Source organism: Phoenix dactylifera, chromosome 4 (assembly GCF_051530095.1).
Source record: "Phoenix dactylifera cultivar Ajwa chromosome 4, Ajwa_hap1_PhDact_Kaust_v1.1, whole genome shotgun sequence".
Lineage (NCBI taxonomy): Eukaryota > Viridiplantae > Streptophyta > Magnoliopsida > Arecales > Arecaceae > Phoenix > Phoenix dactylifera.
In genome coordinates, this window is record NC_143193.1 from 29,048,855 (window position 1) to 29,063,098 (window position 14,244).

Below are 14,244 nucleotides of genomic sequence, written 5' to 3' on the forward strand. Positions count from 1 at the left end.
ACGGGTTCACCAATCAACCTATTCCGTTGGTTTTGCGGGCTAACCAACCAACCTTTACAAGTAGTTTAACAAATAAAGGAAGAAGATTTAAACTCCTAAATGAGCAAATAAAACAATATAATCTACAAAGAAGAGTTTAGAAAGTATTTATCGCTTGTAGTGACTTCTCTCTTCTTTGTCAAGGATGCTTCACTCTTCAAGGGAGGATGGAGCTCTTGATGACTCTTTGAATCTGCTCAACCCCTTTTTTTGATTCTCGAATGAAGCACTTGGATGAAGAAGATTAGGGCACTTTCTCTTTCTTGTGTACTCTTTGATATTCTTTGGAAAGGATGTTCTATCTGATGAATAGTGCCCCTTTAAATAGTTTCCTACCTCCATTGGACAAGCTCCAATGGTTAGAATTCAAAAACTAGCCGTTACTCACTGTTGGAAGGACAAAAAGTACATCTGCAGAACTAGCCGTTATGCTTCTGCCCGTGTTTGGGTCGGCTCAACCTGTCCTTGGGTCGACCCAACTTTCACTTGGGTCGACTCAAACATTCCTTGGGTCGACCCTCTCAGAATCCACAGAAACTTGAAATTCAGCCTTCCTTCACTTGGGTCGACCCAACCTTTCTTTGGGTCGACTCAAGGTTCAGTTGGGTCGACTCAACTTCTTCTTGGGTCGACCCTAACAGGGTTTCCAGAGAATCTTTTCTGTCTTCTGTTCTGTCTTGCCTTTGGGTCGACCCTCTCAGGGTTTGGGTCGACTCAAGCTTGGGTCGACTCAACTATATCTTGGGTCGACCCTCTCAGTAAATCCAGAGAACCATTTTCTGTCTTCTGTTTGAGGATCTTGATGTTTGGGTCGACTCATGCTTTCCTTGGGTCGACCCAACTCACTGTTCATTTGTGCCATTTTTTGCAGAAGTGTGCCAAATGCTTTCTAGATGTGCCGGGGTCGACCCAATCATCCTTTGGGTCGACTCAATCCACACTTTGCTGCATCTCAAGGTTAGATTCATTCAAATAAACAATGAAATGTATCTATACAATTTATCCAAATATACTGAGAGTAATAGACTTATAAATGAAGTATCGATTTAACTTATAACATACTCTAGATAATTGCTTGTTAATCATCAAAATAACACTATCATCCTCAGGGGTGCGTGTGCATAATGAGGTTGCGGAGGTGGAGGAGTTGGGTTATATACTTGTTGAGGTTGGTCATTCCTCCACCTGAAATTTGGATGGTTCTTCCATCCAGGGTTGTAAGTACCCGAAAAAGGATTATTAAAAAATTTTTGATAGGAATTCATAACATTGGCCTGATCGTGCAAAACTTTCTTGAATGCGGGTATTGTGGGGCAATCAGTGGTGAGATGGCCAGGCATCTCGCAAATCCTACAACACTCGCTGTTATGTTCTACGGTCTTGACGGGTTCAATCCTTCTAAGTTCAATTTCCTCTACCTTCCTAGTAAGGGCTGCCATTTTAGCCTGAATATCATCCTGAGTACTAAGGTTGTAAAGGCCCCCGTGTCCAACGCTAGTAGGCTTAGGTAAAGGTTTATTCACTCTATCCCCTGTATCCCATAATTGTGCAGTCTCTGCGAGAGAGTCTAAATAGTCCCATGCCTCATCGGGTTGCTTTTCCAAAAATAGACCATTGCACATAGTCTCTATAAATTATTTTAACTGTGGAGACAACCCTTCGTAAAAGAAACTAATGGTTCTCCATGTTTCAAACCCGTGATGAGGACAAGAGAGAAGCAACTCTTTAAATCTCTCCCAGCATTCATAAAATGTTTCATGGTCTTTTTGTTGGAAATTACTAATGTGCCTTTTCAAAAAGTTAGTCCTTTGTGCGGGAAAGAATTTTTTCAAGAATTCTCTTTGCATATCATGCCATGTTCCTAGCGGTCTAGGTCTCAAGGAGTTCAGCCATGTTTTGGCTTTATCCTTTAAGGAAAAAGGAAACAAGGTCAATTTAAGGACATCTTCCGATACATTTGGCACTCTAAATGTGATGCTAATTTCTTCAAAATCCTTAGGTGAAGATAAGGCTTCTCGGATTCCATTTCATGATACTTTGGCAGCAATTGAATTACTCCTGGTTTGATTTCAAAGTGTCCTACATTTTTAGGAATAATCATGCATGAAGGTTGACTAGTCCTAGTGGGGTGTAAGTATTATCGAAGTGTCATAACTGGGGGTCTACCTTCATTACCATGGTGACTTCCTACATCGTTATCAGCCATCTCACCAGATCTGAGATTTTGCGAAAGAGTTTTAATAATATGATCTAAGGAATTGTCAAAAGTTTTTCGATTCAAACGCCCAGTGTTGTCCCTATTCCAACCTAGCATACAAAATTTAATTAAATTTTTTTATGTTTTTTTTTAAAAAATAAATATAAATATAAGTACCAACTAAAGATACCCTAAAACGACACCCTAAAATAAAATTCTATTCACAATCAAACATGCAACAAAACATTACACCTCAATTTCTAATATTTTTTTTAAATTTCTAGACAGCTCCTAACTGGTTTCAAGAGGGCACCTAAGCCTCCAATCCGGTCTAATGAACCGAGTTGACCAGGTAAGCTCCTAGGTAAGTGGAGGGATCACGATGCGTTCGCAAAGGTTCCACTTAAAACCCACTTGCCTCGAACAGATGAACTGTCTCCCTTATAGGGACAAAGCTTGCCTAGACATCAACTAAGCCACAGAGCGAAATTGGTACAATTTTCGGTGGTCTTCGTCCTATTGAGCTCGAATGTCCTTAGGAGCCAACGTCTAGTTGATTTTAGTTAAGCTTAGAATATTTATGCAATGGGGTGATTTTTGGGCTAAGGACGAGTGATGAAATCCCGACCTTATCTTTTTAAATAGGTTCAGCCCTTAGAATATTTTATGCTGATACTTTATGCTATATGCAACAATCAAGAGATTTTTTTTTAATATTTTATGACATGACATTAAATTTCATTGAATAGGTGATCAAGCAAATTATTTATTTTTTTTAAATTTTATGAGTTGAAGTTTGAAATTTGAATTCTGAAATTTGAAATATGAAATTTTAGATTTTTCCTCTTTATTTTTTTTGAATAATCACCCTTGATCTTTTCTTAAAGTTTTTTTCTTAAATTTTCAATTAGCAACAAGGGTTAATGAGATATGATAACAATAAAATTCTGATTTTAAAAAAAATTAAATGCAGAAAATTCAAAACAGAAAGTAGCAAGGTTTCGTATTAATCTAATAGTCTTAAAAGTTTCTGAATGTCAATCAGACCGTTCCTATGAAAGAAACACAGGTCCTGCACCTGACGACCAAATTTGAGTTCAATCAGATGGTTAATTACTTTGATATCAGAGTTTGATGCAGACTGTGCAGGGATTAAAAAAACAGCAGTAAAGATTTTTTTTTTTTCAAAAGAAAAAGACTAACTACTAAAGTACTAATTAAATCTAAAATTATACTAATAAATCAGCCGTTCTCCGGCAACGGCGCCAAAAACTTGACGCGTTCACAAAAATATTTTCGCGAAACTAATCTCCCAAGTATAGGAGAATCGTACAAGTAGTAAAATCTTGGAAGTCCGAAGTCGAATCCTCAGGGAACGAAATATATATTAGATTATTTAATATAATTTTAGATTAATTAATTCAATAAATTAGTGGATAAAGATGATGTTTTGCAAATAGAAAATAAATCAGTAAACAGAGAATTGAAATTTGGATAGATTAAGATGGTGTAGGGATCTGGAATCCCCTTCGATGATCTTATTTTCAACAATTAAATTCTGCGATTCTTGATTAAGGATCAATCAGATAGATTAGTTCTAATCATGGAGTATATAGTTTAAAAACATGAATTCAAGATCTAAGTATTCATCGTGCCGATTACGTCTACGACAAATCAAACATCGAAACAATCCATGAATCAAGAAATATAAACCATAAAAGATCTATCGCATAGATAAGCATGCAAGAATCAAAAAAATATATTAATAGATGGGAATCAAAGAGATTAATCGTTCAGAATTTACTTGAAAGAAAATAGAACATCAAAGGTTCCTCCATCACCCTTCACAAGATATCAGCCCTCCATTAAAATATAAGCCTTTCCCTCTCTTTTTCTTTTCTTTTCGGAAGAACAGGGCATCCCCTGTTTCTTCCTTCTTCTTTTTTTTCTTTTTTTCAATAGCCGGTTGAGGCTCTATTTTTCGAATGAGGGATAAATCCCCCTTCCCAGCCGAGAGAGGTTCCTTCATATAGATCCCCCGAGCTCCTCAACCAGCGATGGATTCCCTCCTGGCACGTGGAGAGGACGGACGGATGGGAGATGATCGCTGATGCTGAAATCACGGGATGCCGGGATCTTCGGACGCAGAGGGACGGCTGGATAGCAGAAACAGGGGATCGCACGCATGCAAATCCAGGCGGAAGAAGCGGATGGATCGAAAGGAAGATAGGACTCAAGGTTCGGGAGATTCACATGCGGACGGCTGAAGGCTCTGGGATACGAACTCGGAAGGCTGGGACGCGTTGGATGCTGGGATGAAGTCGGATCTTTGCTGGGAGGGTGCACGCGGACGGCTGAAGGAGCTGATATTCCGGAAGATTGCGATCGCCAAGGGATGCGGAAGGAAAAATTGGGAGATGCCGGGATCTTCAGATGCGGATCGAAGGATGGGGCGCGGATGATGCCTCGCAAGATGCTGGAAAAGGCTGGATGAGGCTGTGGATGCGGGATCTTCGCGGATTGCACGCGGACGCTGGGAGCTGATCACAGAAGCTGGGATCTCGGGAGAGCTGGAACGAGGACGCTCGGTGGTAGCTTGGGAGATCTGAACCGTGGATGGCTCGCAGAAGAAGCTCCATGGATGATGGATGGCTGGACTTGTGCACCGGAGCTGGGATGCGGACGCTGAGATCACGGACGCGTGGATGGGCTCGCGGATGCCGTTGATCACTCGTAGGAGGATGGGTTGCACGCTGGATGTGGCTGCACCTTGTCGGCTAATGCTCCTTCTAGTGTGCAATTGGGACTGACCCCATATGATTGGCTGGTCACCTGTGGTGATACATATTTTTGGACTCGATGCAAAATTTAACTTTGATTTACGATCACCTGCACCCTACAAAAATATAATATTAATGCAGCACTTTTATCATTTTTTTGTTAGCAATAATACTAATTTAAGGGATGTATAGATCGCACTTTTGTGCTCTCATCAAAGAGTTTTAATACTCTTTCCAGTTTGTTTTTCTACTTCATTACGATACAATTTGAACATTTCAAATGCTTCAGATTTATGTCTCATTAAATAGACATAACCATATCTCGAAAGGTCGTCTGTGAAAGTAATTAAATATGCATATCCGCCTCTAGAATTTGTGCTCATTGGCCCACATACATCAGATTGTACTAGGGTCAATAAGTCATTGGCTCGTTCACCTTTTCTAGTAAAAGGTGACTTGGTCATCTTACCAAGAAGGCATGATTCACAGGTTGTTAATGATTCACAATCATTAACATTGAGGATTTTCTTTTAATTTAACCTGTTCATCCTGTTCTTGTTAATATGACCTAGCCTATGATGCCAAAGGTAGACATCCGTGACATTATCTATTCTAGGGCGCTTATTGGACTTGTACATTACATGAACAGGCTGTGACAAAATGTAAATATCATTACTCAGAATTCCATTCATTACAGCAACACCATTTCAAATGATATTGCAATAATCCTTTTTTATTGATATTTCATAACCATTTTTGGCCAAAAGGCCTACAGAAATGACATTCAATAAAAAACTTGGACAATAGTGACAATCACTAAGAACATTTACATGAGAGCTGAATACAAGTTTAAGAATTCCTAAAGCTAGAACTGGAACAGATCTTCCATCTCCAACATTCAGGAATCTTTCTCCTTCTTCAAACCTCTCACTGATCTGAAGTTCCTGCAACGAATTGCAAATATTAAAAGGACTACCGGTATCCAATACCCAAGTCGAATTATCACAAATAGAAAAATTACAAGGCGTTATCATATAAATACCTTGATTGGCAACTGATTTTCCACTTTTCTTAGGCCTATTCGGATCACGAGATGCAATGTACAGAGGACAATTCCTCTTCCAATGCCCTTGCTTCTTACAGTAGAAGCACTTTGCCTTACTCTGATTAGCCTTCTTCTAGTCTGACTCTGCTCAGCATGATGCACCTTTTTCTTTTGATTTTTGTTTTTCTTCTTCCCTTTCTTAAAGGGACTACGACCCTTGGACGAACCTCCCACTAAATTCACCGACCCTTTTAGGAGTTGGTGATCCTTCTCAAAAGTTTGTAGTAAACCCAACAATTGGTGATAATTTACTACCAGTTTCGTCATACGAAAATTGGTGAGAAATGGGCGGTACGAACCAGAAAGAGAGTTCAGTATACCATCTTTCCCCAATTGATCATGAAGGAGAAAACCGAGAGTGCTCAGGCGCTCGATCAACTCAATCATGTACAATACATGATCAGTCACCGATGCCCCATCCTTCATCCGTGCACTGAAAATAGCACAACTAGTCTTGTGCCTTTCAACATCGTTGGGAGTGCCAAAAGATTTGTTCAATACTTGATCAATTTCTTCGGGCTGGGCATTCTCGAACTGGCGACTGAACTCGTCGCTCATTGCAGCAAGCATAATGCATCGGACAGTGATATTGTTAGAAGTATGCCCTAGAAGCCAATTTGGCTGATGCATTATTTTATTCTGGAACATAAATTTGTACTTGACCTAATTAAATTGGGCATTCTTTTCATTCATGTTCTTATGTGTCCATGAATCGTCCAAGGGATTAATAAGATGATGACGCATATTCTCAAGAGTTGAGAATTTGAGGCATGTGTCACTGGTGATTAATTTCTGAATTGCTCCTGATCGATGGATCATCACGAGGACGGTGATTGATCTGCTGAGATTAGTACACATATTGCTTTCTTTGATGGACGAGTCTTGAGTCCACAGTGTAGGGACACTGGAGCAATTGTGCAAGTACATGTTAGAGAACAAGGGTACTGAGCGTGACCAAGACAAGAAGTCACTTGGATGTCTATCCACTCGTCAGTGAGTTGCTTGATGTTGCAATAGTGTGACTGGTCCTTTGACCTGCGGTGCTTCGGCTACTCACAGTGAGGTTATTGTAGTTTGACTGCACGTATACATGGTCTCTAGCCATATGGGTCCATGCAGTGTAGATTGGCTGCAGTAGGTTCACTGTAGGAGTAGGGTATGCACCTATAAAAAATTTATCGACCTTGATAGACAAGGAGAGATCCTATGTGATTTATAAGACTGAGTTCGTAAGACCTCGGCCGGGGCAGATTGTACAGTGGAGAAAGAGTTTTGCACTTTCGAGCTTAAGTCGAATAAATCTTGACATATTACGGACGATGGAGTTTGACGAGTTGTCCATGACCTCCGTCCTGTAGGGATCCATGATAGTAGGACTGTATCATATGATAACTGCACCTAAAGGTTCATTATTCCTTTCCGCTGGGTAGCCACTACATGCTGCTAGGTGTCACTGGTGGATGGTGAGACTCACAGGGAATATCTCGATGATCGATAAACCCTAATGAGTTGAGTTGGAATCGTTCCAACCCATTGAAAGGAGTTTTCAATGATATTGTGATAGGGATCGCAATATATCTCACTACCAGTCAGAATGGAACCTATGGGGTCACACACACTAGAAGTATTGACCGATCCGATGGTTGAAATGTGATTATAAATCACGATTAATCAGTTTGATTGATGATCAGTTGAAGAAGGAACAATGGGAATTAATTAATTGGACTTAAACACGAATCCTACTTAGAGTAGGATTTCGGGAGTCCTAATTGGATTAGGACTGGGAATCCTACTTGGAGTAGGACTGGGAGTCCTACTTAGAATAGGATTCCAACAATCCTAATTAGATTAGGATTTTGAATTCAATTTGGATTCTTACTTAGAATAGGATTCCAAAAAGTCCTAATTGGATTAGGACTTTGGATTCAAATTAGAGTCCTAATTGGATTAGGATTAAAATTGAATAAATCCTAATTAGATTAGGATTTCTTAAGTTCTAATTAATTATTAATCTAATGAATTAACAAGACTCCTAATTGGATTAGGATTGAAGAGTTCAATTGAGTCAAAATTGATTTAAGTCCTAATTGGATTAGGACTTACCTAGATTAAACCCAAATTGGTTCACCCTTGGTCCAAGCCTAATTAGATTAGGACCTAACCATGAGTGACTTTCCTAATTCTCCTTAGAGGAGGATTAGGTTAACCATGAAGGAGGGGCACACGCCCCTCCTCCTTTTCCTTGCTTGGTGCGGCAAACAAGAGGGGCCGGCGCCCCTCTTGGAAGGTTATCAAGGAGCTCCTAAAAGTTACGAGCTCCACTTGCTTATAAAAGGCTATGGGAGGCACCTAGGGTATTGGATTAGAAGCCCTCTCCCTCTCCAATTCGTGGCCACCCTTTCTCTCCTTGGTTTTCAGCCGCAAGCAAGGTGAGAAGAAAAGAAAGCTTGGCGGCCATCTTCTTCCCTCCTCCTTGGTTCCAACACAGGGAAAAGGAAGTAGGCTGCAGGGGCTTTGATTCTTCTTCAAACTTCATCCTTCTTCTTCCTCCTCCCAAGCACAATCAAGGGTTGATTCAAAGGGAGGACATCAGCCATTAAAAGAAGTCTCTGCAAGGGAGCTAGCACCTCGGGGAGACAAGGAAGCTTTGATCGGATCTCTACTTCGTGTGGATACCCGTAGAGGCCGGACGCGTGAACGGCTTCAAGCGAACCTTCATCCTAAACCACGAACTTCAGTTTGCGGTGATCATCTACCTGCACAAGGTGAAGATCTGATTTTCATAATTAGTTTAAAAGTTTTTAATTCTAATCTATCTACGAACGGTTATTAAACAACGTTCATAGGATGAACGATTGATCCCGCTTATGCCTCTTCCGCTGCATCTGAAATTTTTTTTAATTTTTTGCGGCATGGGCGGGCTCCCAACAGTGGTATCAGAGCTTAGGATTCATAGATTAAGGTTAGAATTAATTATAAACAAGCTTGATAGATCTGAAATTTAAAAGGATATGTATGCTGAAATTTTCTGCATGCAGAATTTTTCAGGGTTGCTGATTTTTGCATGCTGATTTTTATGTGATAAATTGATGATTCTAATTGCATTGTTAATGGGATTACAAAGTTTAGAATCATGATTAGCATGATCAGCAACCTATGTCATAACATAATCAATTAAGTTTCAGATCTGATTGCTGCATGTGGTGATGATCATAGGATTCAAACCCTTTTGGTATCAAATGTAATAACCTGCGATGCGATCTGTAATGTCATGTAATTTTTCAGATGCTTGCAAGCATCTTATTTGATGTTTTGAGAGGCCTGCATGCCTACTAAAAGGGGATGTAATTTATTATTATTATTATTTAATATCTGGTTGTATTTCTGTGATGTGATGTACGTCAACGATCAAGTCGAAGATAGTGCATGAGATGAACGGCGATCTGAGCGGTTGATGGCGATTGGATCAAGAGTTGGTCAAGGATCGAATCAAGGAGGCTTGGAACCAATTCAAGAGTTGAAGACCAGTTGATCGATTGACGTGCATGTGCTTGTAATATGAGCTAATTAGAATCCATGATCATCACCTATTTAAAGTTTAGCTTTATTTATTGCTGCGATTATAACTGCCTGCGATGTGCATTTTGCATGTGATGTAAATGAGAGCGGGGTAGATAGGTTTACATGTGATGTAGCAAACCCAATGAGACCTAAACTAAAACCTCCTCAATCAAGTTGAGAGTGAACCAACATGAGCGAGTCATATTAGATTAATTGATCTAATTGGTGTCTAGGAAAGCATGAAAGGTGGTTACTTAATTAGGACCTTACTCTCTGAGTAAGGGGAGCCTCCCACCTACTTACCTGGCCAATTGTTCGATTACCTCTTATGAAGAGCTCAAGGTTGGAAACACTAAGACATGATTAACCAATATTAAGTCAATAGGTCTTCCACCGCAGTAGAGCTGCTAAGGTCTTTCTAATGTTGATTTGTCTCGGCTGGATACAGTGGGCAAGTTGCATCGGAGGGCTGGACCTCTCTATAGACATGAGATGTTGCAGGGTAAAGGTGGGGTTGGGCACCAATAACTGTTAGGTGAGGAGCCAATGACGACTTTATTTCTATGGTTATACGGTGGGTCTGACTTAACTAAGAAATGGGACCAATAACTGTTAGGTGAGGTCTTCCTGGCTTAGAGACCAAGTAGCACTGCAACATGCTTGAGAAACATTGTACAAGAGTTGTACACTCATCCATTTATGTGTCACCAATATCTGTTAGGTGAGGTGGCCTATAAATCGGTGGGACCGCAGCACCCACTAGAAATCCTAGTCGTGTAGGTTTTCCGTTTTCCTACCAGGGGAGTGTGAGAAATTCGAGAAAATAGTGGGAGACACATTTGTTCTAAAGGACCCTAGAACAAATTAAGATCAAGTACAAAATTCTAACTAGAATCTTTACTCTCTGAGGTTTACAATGTCAGCTTCTAGACTTTTAACTCATATCCTATAGAACAACCGTTTGACCAAATCCAATTATAAAGACTGGCTCAGCAAATTTCAAAATAGTTTTGAATTGTGAGAAATTAGGGTATGTGTTAGACCATGGAATCCCCGTGTTACCAATCTATCTGATCACTGATCAGCGTAAGACGCATGCTAAGTGGACGAACAATGACAATAAAGTTAGGTGCTGCACAATGGCATCCATGTCCAATGAATTACAATGCCAGCATGAGAACATGAGACTGCCAGGGACATATTAAATCACCTGCAAGAGTTGTATGATGATCAGAATCGCGCAGCATATTTTAAAGTGTCCAAGAGGCTCTTCAAGGCAAAGATGCGTGAGGGGCAGTCTATCCATGATCACTGTTTGACTATGATCAAAGGCATAGAGCAGCTTGAGAAGCTCGGTATAACCATGCATAAGGAATTGCAAATAGATCTGATCCTGCAATCCCTTCTAGATTCATATGAATAGTTTATAGTAGACTACCATATGAACAAGATTGTATGCACCAAAAACAGAATTGTTAAATAAATTGGTAACTACCTTAAGGACCTTGAAGAGTTCAAGGGGCATCGTTCTCACTGTCGAGTTGGTTTCTACTTCCAAGAGAGAGTCTATATGGAAGAAGAAGAAGCCTGCGAAGAAGCAGAAGACTGAGAAAACGCCAAGTAAGGAAATTCCAAGAAAAAGGCCAATTGCAAGGAAAAGTGTTTCCATTGCATCATGGACGGCCATTGGAAGAGAAACTGTCCTACATACATGGGAAGCATAAAAAACATGAAGGGTGACTTCAGAAGGTATGTCAGATATGCTCAGGATACTTAGGGATTGTTACCTGTTGCTAGCAGAAATTTGATTTCTGTATCTTATTTAGCACAAAAAGATTTTTATAAGACTACTGTTCTATTTATTTGAGAAATAAATTGGTTCAACGTGGTTTTATAATTGACAGTCTCTATCACATACATATGGATGTATCTGTGAATGTATCTGAGTAAACAGTAAATACCATAGGATCTAATAGATCCAGAAATGAGATAAAGCTAAAGTATTTGTGGCACCTCAGGCTTGCCCATATAGGAGAAGACAGAATAAACAAATTGAGAAACATGAGCTTTTTGGCTCATTGACTTTCGAGTCATATTTGATTTGTAAATTCTACCTTCAAGGAAAGATGGCCAAATTATCCTTTGTAGGATACAGGAGGTCCACTGAAATACTTACCCTAGTACACACTGATGTGTGTGGCCCATTCGATGTATAGGCTAAGGGTTGTAATTTCTTACTTCATTTATCGATGATTACTCACGGTATGGATATGTGTATGATACACAAATCTGAAACTTTTGAAAGGTTCAAAGAGTTGAGATATGAAGTAGAAAAATAAACAGAAAAACTCATTAAGGTTCTTCGATCAGATCGAGGAAGTGAATTCCTTAATGGAGAGTTCCGTGATTATCTTAAGGAGAATGGTATAGTTTCATAATGGACTCCTTCTGGTACACCTCAGCTCAATGGAGTGTCAGAGAGGAGGAATCGGACTCTATTGGATATGGTCCGGTCCATGATGAGCTTCACTAATTTACCCTTGTTTCTTTAGATAGATGCTCTATTTTTAACTATTTACTTATTGAATAGAGTTTCCTCTAAAGTCCGTTCCTACCACACTATATGAGATATGACATAGTAAGAAGCTGAGTCTTGGTTATCTCAAGATTTGGGGATGTTTAGCTCAACTCAAGCGACAACAGGCGGACAAGTTAGAGGATAGGACAATTAATGCTCATTTTATAGGATATCCTAAAGAGTCATTAGGATACGACTTTTCGTCCTAAAGGATCACAAAGTGTTTGTGAGCCTAGATGCTATCTTCATGGAAAATAGTTTATCCTTGATAGAAACAGTGGGAGAAAAATTGAGCTTGAAGAGAAAGTCTCTAAAACAGCAACGAGCCATTGTTCCTATAGAACCTATTTAAATTAAGCCAGTACACGTAGTACCTCCTCCACCTCGTAAATCTAGTAGGATCTCCCGTCCGCCTGAAAAGTACTTAGGTATGCTTACAGAGGATGTAGAGGAAGTGTTCCTCATGGGAGATAGGGATCAAGGTAAGGATCTTAATACCTACAACGAGGCGATGTTAGACATCAATTCTGAGAGATGGCCGGAAGCGATGAAGTCAGAGATGGACTCCATCCGTTCCAACCAAGTCTGGACCTTAGTAGATCCACCAGAAGGTATAATACCTATTAGGTATAAATGGATCTACAAGAGGAAATTAAGTTCGGATGATTAGGTAGAGACCTATAAGGCAAGGCTGGTGGCGAAAGGTTATAGTCAGTGCGAAAGTACTGATTATAAGGATACTTTTCACCCTGTAGCCATGCTGAAGTCCATTCGAATATTGGTTGCTATTGCAGCATAATATGATTATGAGATATTGTGATAGTGATCACAAGGTCTGTAAACTGCAAAGGTCCTTCTATGGACTAAAGCAAGCATCTCGGAGTTGGAATACTCGTTTCAACGATATAATCAAATTGTTTGATTTCATCAATAACGAAAAGGAACCATGTATATATAAGAAAGTTAGTGGGAGGGCTATTGCATTCTTCGTATTGTACATAGATGATATCCTTCAAATTGGAAAAGATATTCCCATACTACCTTAGGTCAAGGTTTGGTTGTGTAAGGAATTCTCCATGATAGACCTTGGGAAAGCATCCTATATCTTGAATTAAGGTCTATAGAGATAGATCTAAAAGGATGCTTGTCCTGTCACAGAATATGTATATAGAGGGAGTGCTGAAGAGGTTCGGCATGGAAACCTCTAAAAGGGGATTATTATTCCTTAGGCATGGAATAAATCTCTCCAAGAAGATGTGGCCCAACACATTTGAAGAGATTCAGTGGATGAGCAAGATTCCTTATGCTTCGGCTATATGGAGCCTCATGTATACCATGCAATGTACGTGACTTGATATAGTACATGCTGTGAGTGTCACGAGCATATATTAGTCAAATCCAGGCAAGAAGCGCAAGATAGCTGTGAAGAACAGTCTTGAGTACTTAAGAAGAACTAAGGACATGTTCTTGGTCTTTAGGAGAAGATAAGAAAGGTAGAAGGATGTACACATATTGATGGTAGAAAGTCTACATTAGAATATGTGCAACGGTGGTTCAGTAAATTGGAAGAGTTCCAAACAACCGATCATTGTAGATTCCACCTTAGAAGCTGAATGTCAAACTGTCTCTAAGGGTGCAGTGGAAACCTTTTGGTTTAAGAAGTTTATTGCAGAGTTAGGTGTAATGTCATCAGATGCCATAACACTCTACTGCAATAACAAAGGCACCATAGCACTAGCTAAGGAGCAAAAGATCTCACCAGAAATCGAAGCACATAGAGCGGCGGTTTAACCTAATAAGTGACTACCTCGAAAAGAAATAAGTAGAGGATCAAAGAGTAGACTCCACAGGAAATGTGGTGGACCCATTCACTAAGCAGATAAGTCAGCAGAAAACTGTAATGCATCTTGAGAAGATGGGGCTTAGGTTTACGGCTGATTGGCTTTAGTGCAAGTGGGAGATTGTTAGAAGTATGCCCTAGAAG

General features: G+C 39.9%; 1 pseudogene; it reads left to right on the forward strand.

Moving 5' to 3' along the window:
- The first annotated feature begins 1,731 nt into the window (after positions 1-1,731).
- LOC149753771 (small nucleolar RNA R71) lies at positions 1,732-1,829 on the forward strand (annotated as a pseudogene).
- Positions 1,830-14,244: the final 12,415 nt, after the last annotated feature.